This window comes from Babylonia areolata, chromosome 12 (genome assembly GCF_041734735.1).
Source record: "Babylonia areolata isolate BAREFJ2019XMU chromosome 12, ASM4173473v1, whole genome shotgun sequence".
Lineage (NCBI taxonomy): Eukaryota > Metazoa > Mollusca > Gastropoda > Neogastropoda > Buccinidae > Babylonia > Babylonia areolata.
The window spans coordinates 7,592,052-7,598,646 of record NC_134887.1 but is presented as its reverse complement, the minus strand read 5'-3'; positions in this window follow the sequence as shown (position 1 = coordinate 7,598,646).

The following is a 6,595-nucleotide window of genomic DNA, read 5'->3' as shown; positions in this document are numbered from 1 at the left end:
AATTTAGTGAATTATATTCCATGTTTGAATGAGTCAGAAGCAAGCGATTTAGAAGGTATGATTACAATGGAGGAAGCGGCACAAGTTATTAGAAATATGAAAAATAATAAGAGTCCAGGTACAGATGGCTTTAGTGCAGAATTTTTTAAAGTCTTTTGGAAGAAAATAGGAATATTTGTTGTTAGGGCACTTAATGCTAGTTTCAGGAAAGGAGAAATGTCTTCTGTGCAAAAGGAAGGAGTGATTACGTGTATCCCCAAAGGTGATAAGCCAAGACAATATTTGAAAAATTGGAGACCCATCTCTCTTTTAAATGTAGTTTATAAAATTGGGTCATCTTGTATTGCTAACCGCTTGAAACCAGTATTACCTAACATTATTAATGAAGATCAAACAGGGTTTATTAGAAATAGATACATTGGAGATAATTTGAGGTTGATATATGATATCATAGCTTACTTAGATAAGCATAATCTACCTGGTTTATTACTGAACATAGATTTCGAAAAGGCTTTTGACTCAATAAATTGGGATTTCATGTTTAAAGTGTTAAAGGCATTTGGGTTCAAAGAAAATATGTGTAGATGGATTAGTGTATTTTACACAAATATTAAGTCATGTGTGATTGTGAATGGTCAGGTCTCTGACTGGTTTGAAGTTAAGAGAGGTTGCAGACAAGGAGACCCTATATCACCTTATTTATTTGTAATGTGTGTAGAAATATTAGCTATAATGGTGAGGGAAAATTCGGATATCCGAGGAATAAAAATTAACGATGTTGAGAATAAACTGACCCAATATGCTGATGATACAGAATTTCTACTTGCTGGGGATAGGAAATCTTTTGAATGTTGTGTTACAACTCTTGATAAATTTGGCTGTGTCTCAGGTCTCTATTTGAATTCAAGCAAAACTAGTGCTATTTGGTTAGGGAGCAAAAAGAATTCTAAGACGCGTTATATGGAACATTTAGGTATGGACTGGAATCCTACAAGATTCCGAATTTTAGGGATTTGGTTTACTAATGATTTAAAAGAATGTGTAACTATAAACTATTCAGAGAGATTAGCAGAAATAAGATATTTGTATAAGATATGGGTAAAACGCCAGTTAACGCCTCTAGGCAGAGTAGCAATTCTGAAATCTGTTATTCTTTCCAAACTGACTCATCTGTGGTTGCTTTTGCCAAACCCACCGGATACATTTTTTAATACATGTCAACATATTTGTTATAAGTTTGTTTGGAACAATAAACCAGATAAAATTAGCCGTAAAACTGCTCATAAAAGTGTAAAAAATGGTGGCATCGGTCTTCCTGATGTTAAATTGTTTGCCTTATCTTTAAAGCTTTCCTGGATTCGTAAAGCTGAAAATTCAAATCACAAGTGGAAGCACCTCTTGCTGTGTAACTTCCCCCAATGGCCAGCTATTGATAAATATGGTCCAGAGTTTATCTTAAATTTTGCCATATATAACCAGTTCTGGACAAATGTGTTTGAAAGTTATAAGATTTTCTTTTATAAATGTGAACCAAAAAACTCAGCGGAACTGCTTGCAGAGCCATTGTGTTATAATAATCGTGTTCAAATTGGTAAAAGGTGTATTATATCCAGACTGCTCAGTAATCATGATGTGTATTGTCTTGCACAGTTTTTTGATGATGATGGTAAAGTTTTTTCATATGTACGCTTCAAAGAAAAATATGATTTGCACATTGATTTCCTTACTTATGCTGGATATAAATCAACAATAAACGAATTAGTTAAAAAGCATAATATTCATGTGGATAGCAACAGACACACAAATACTTCGCTCTGCTTCAAACACTTGTTTTCTGTTTCTAAAGGCTCAAGACCATATTATGATGTGTTGATTGAAAATGATATGAAACCAAAATGTTGTGAGAAATGGGACTTAAAGCTTTTGATGCATCATAACTGGAAATCTTGTTTTATGCATGCACACAAGATAGTTGATGTAAAGCTGAAATGGTTTCAGCTGAAAATAATACACCGATGTTTATGTACAAAAATTGTTTTAAAAGAAATTGGTGTTACGGATAATAACAGCTGTAGTTTTTGTAGAGAACACAAAGACAGTATTGATCATGCTTTTTGGAAATGTAATTATGTGCAAATGTTTTGGAACGCTTTAACGGACTTGATACAAGAGAGATGTGTAAACGCAGGAAATTTAAAGTTAACAGAATCACTTGTGCTATTTGGACATGATGTGACAATAACAACTGATGCTGTTTTGTGTTTTATAATATTGTTTGCAAAGTATTACTTATATTTATGTAAAATTGAAGACAGCTTTCCACAAATATCAGTTTTTTTTTAACAAATTAAAAAATCGATATAGAATTGAAGAATATAATGCATATATTAACTTTAACCATACCATTTTCTCTGCCAGATGGCTGCCTTACAAATTATTGATCACAAATGATTAGTAACCTGTTCATGATTAACGAAAAATAACCATCCATATTTATTTTCTTTTTATTGATATTCATAAGAAATGATTGAGGTGTTCACTTTCCGTAAACGTGTTCTAAGATACTTGACAGTTTGTATTCCTTGACAGCTTGTGTAAGATCTTAAGAAATGAATGATAATACTCCATGATGATAACCAACCAGTGTATAATCCAGCTGCTTGGCTGTTTCTATCCAAGTATTTATGGTGTTTGTTTGTTTGTTTTTTGTTCTTTGTTTGTTTTTGTTTTCTTCTTTATAAATGTCCATTAAGATGCTGTTGTTGTTGTAAAATGTCAACCTACCAAAATGGAATTTAAAAAATGTTTAAAAAAGAAAAAAAAAAAGATGTAAGACAATGAAAGGTTTGCTTGAAGTCAAATGACTGAAATAAAGCAAGAGCAGGAATGGACCACGCGCACCCACATACACATGCACACTAAAAAAAAATTAAAAGAGAGAGAGAGACACACACACACACACACAAACACACACACACACACACACACACACACACACACACACACAAACAAACACACACACACACACACACACACACACACACACACACACAGATGTATAAAAGGAGACGGCTGATCTTTACATAAAGTCAACACACTGACCAAGCCTTGACAGCTTTCCCTAGTTTCCGTTAGAACAATAAGATTGGGGGGGGGGGGGGAGGGGGGGGGCGGGAGGGGAGGGGAGAAGTAATATAATGAAATTAAAGATGAGAGTTTTCCCTAGTTTCCTTTAGAACAATAAGATTGGGGGGAGGGGGGTCGGGGGGGGGGGGGGGCGGGAGGGGGAGGGAGGAGTAATATAATGAAATTAAAGATGAGAGATTTTCCTAGTTTCCTTTTGAACAATAAGATGGGGGGGGGGGGGAGGAGGGGTAATATAATGAAATTAAAGATGAGAGATTTTCCTAGTTTCCTTTTGAACAATAAGATGGGGGGGGGGGGGGGGGGGCGGGAGGGGGAGGGAGGAGTAATATAATGAAATTAAAGATGAGAGATTTTCCTAGTTTCCTTTTGAACAATAAGATGGGGGGGGGGGGGGGGGAGGGGGAGGGAGGAGTAATATAATGAAATTAAAGATGAGAGATTTTCCTAGTTTCCTTTTGAACAATAAGATGGGGGGGGGGGGGGAGGAGGGGTAATATAATGAAATTAAAGATGAGAGATTTTCCTAGTTTCCTTTTGAACAATAAGATGGGGGGACGGGGGGAGGGGGGGTGTAATATAATGAAATTAAAGATGAGAGCTTACCCTAGTTTCCTTTTGAACAATGAGGTGGCGGGGCGGGAGGGGGAGGGAGGAGTTATATAATGAAATTAAAGATGAGAGCTTACCCTAGTTTCCTTTTGAACAATGAGGGGGCGGGGTGGGGGGGGGGGGTAATGTAATGAAATTAAAGATGACAGCTTTCCCTAGTTTCCTTTAGAACAAAAAGATGGGGGGGGGGGGGGAGGGGTAATATAATGAAATTAAAGATGAGAGTTTTTCCTAGTTTCCTTTAGAACAATAAGATGGGGGGGGGGGGGGGGTAATATAATGAAATTAACGATGAGAGATTTTCCTAGTTTCCTTTTGAACAATAAGATGGGGGGACGGGGGGGGGGGGGGTGTAATATAATGAAATTAAAGATGAGAGTTTTTCCTAGTTTCCTTTAGAACAATAAGATGGGGGGACGGGGGGGGGGGGGGGTGTAATATAATGAAATTAAAGATGAGAGCTTACCCTAGTTTCCTTTACAACAATAAGATGGGGGGGGGGGGGGTAATGTAATGAAATTAAAGATGAGAGTTTTTCCTAGTTTCCTTTAGAACAATAAGATGGGGGGGGGGGTAATATAATGAAATTAAAGATGAGAGTTTTTCCTAGTTTCCTTTAGAACAATAAGATGGGGGGGGGGGGGTAATATAATGAAATTAAAGATGAGAGTTTTTCCTAGTTTCCTTTAGAACAATAAGATTAGGGGAGGTGGTGGTGGGGGGGTGGGGGGGGGGTAATGTAATGAAATTAAAGATGAGAGTTTTTTTTCCTAGTTTCCTTTAGAACAATAAGATGGGGGGGGGGGGGGGGGTAATATAATGAAATTAAAGATGAGAGTTTTTCCTAGTTTCCTTTAGAACAATGTGATGGGGGGACGGGGGGGGGGGGTGTAATATAATGAAATTAAAGATGAGAGCTTACCCTAGTTTTCTTTAGAACAATGAGATGGGGGGAGGAGGGGTAATATAATGAAATTAAAGATGAGAGCTTTTCCTAGTTTCCTTTCGAACAATAAGATTAGGGGGAGGGGAGGGGTGTAATACAATGAAATGAAAGATACATAAAGGGCTAATCATATCTCAGAACTACCTTAAAAATAGACAATTTCAAAAACCCCTGAGGGGCTGTGCTAAGCAAGCCCGCGACACCCGTCCCCCCACCCCCCACCCCCTAACTAACACACACACACACACACACACACATCCCTCCTTCCCCTCCCCCCCAACCCTCCTCCCCCCACACACACAGACTGACGTGCTATGAATCATGTCACCACTCAGCCTGGCCAGGCTCGTGTCCTGTTGATGTGAGGTAACTGAAACTGGTTTGTCCCACAGCACGTGCCAGTCCTCTTTGTGAACACTGAGTCTTTCACCGCCCGTAACTGTAACAGCACTTGTGATTTTCGAAACACAGGAAAGGCGGCCGGTATCTAGATACAAAAAAACAGCTGTTGTTGGCAGTTAACAGTTTGGTTACGTTGGTGCACTGATGTTTCGGCAGTTTCAGCTCATCGTACGATCGCTGTGGTATACGTGCTGCATGGAAAATAGTAATATCAACAATATTTGAAAAGAAATATAATATATACTTTCCAATGTGGTGATTAACAACCTTTACATCATGTATGCACAAGTATGATTATACATACATTATGTTTTTACAGCGAAAATTTGCTGCTTTTTTTAAAATACAAGTTTTAAAGACATGAAGAGCCTACTGTTGTTGATACACACACACACACACACACACAGACACACAGACACACACACACACACACACACACAGAGATATATATATATATATATATATATATACATATATATAATATAATATATGGATATTAATATGAATGCTATAGATACTTATAAAGCGCCTATCCTCAGTTGGAGACCAAGCTCTAAGCGCTATACAAACAAGGAGTTATTTGCGAAACAGGCTGCCGACCAGGGAAGAGCCAACCGATGGCTGCCATAGGGCGCTCATCATTTGTTTCCTGTGTCAGTCAACTGATCAGATTTCAGGCAGGCACACACATGCACTCTCAGACAGACATGTCGCATTTTACGTGTATGGATGTTTTGGTTATTTACCCCGCCATGTAGGTAGCCATACTACGTTTTGTTTTGAAGGGTGTGCATGCAGAGTATGTTCTTGTTTTCATAGCCCACTGAACGCTGACATGGGGGTTCAGGCACTTGCAAGTTTGCATATATGTTGACCTGGGAGATCGGAAAAATCTCCACCTTTTACCCAACAGGCACCGTCACCGAGATTCGAACCCGGGTCCCTGAGATTGAAAGTCCAACGCTTTAACTACTCGGCTATTGCACCTCTCTCTCTCTCTCTCTCTCTCTCTCTCTCTCTCTCTCTCACTCCCTCTCTCTCTCACCCTCTCTCTCACCCTCTCTCTCACTCTCTCTCTGTCTCTCTCTCTCACTCTGTCTCTCACTCCCTCTCTCTCTCACACCCTCTCTCTCACACTCTCTCACTTTCTCTCTGTCTCTTTCTCTCACTCTGTCTCTCTCTCTCTCTCTCTTTCTCTCTCTGTGTCTCTCTGTCCCTGTCTCTCTCTCTGTATATACACATACATGTTTTGGTCCGTTCCGTTAAAACACTACTCTTATTCATACACCACGATTTCTTCATTACCAAAGTGCCTAAAGGCGTCTCGGGCAAAATGGTGATACTTCTTTTTTTAATCTTTTTTTTTTAAAGAAAGTTATCTGTTTGAAACTTTCTTGACTCCAAAGTTACATTTTACGCATAAAAACATACATATAAAACAAGTTAAAATGAATTAAATAAAGTCTGTTTTTGACAAACGATCATACCTTG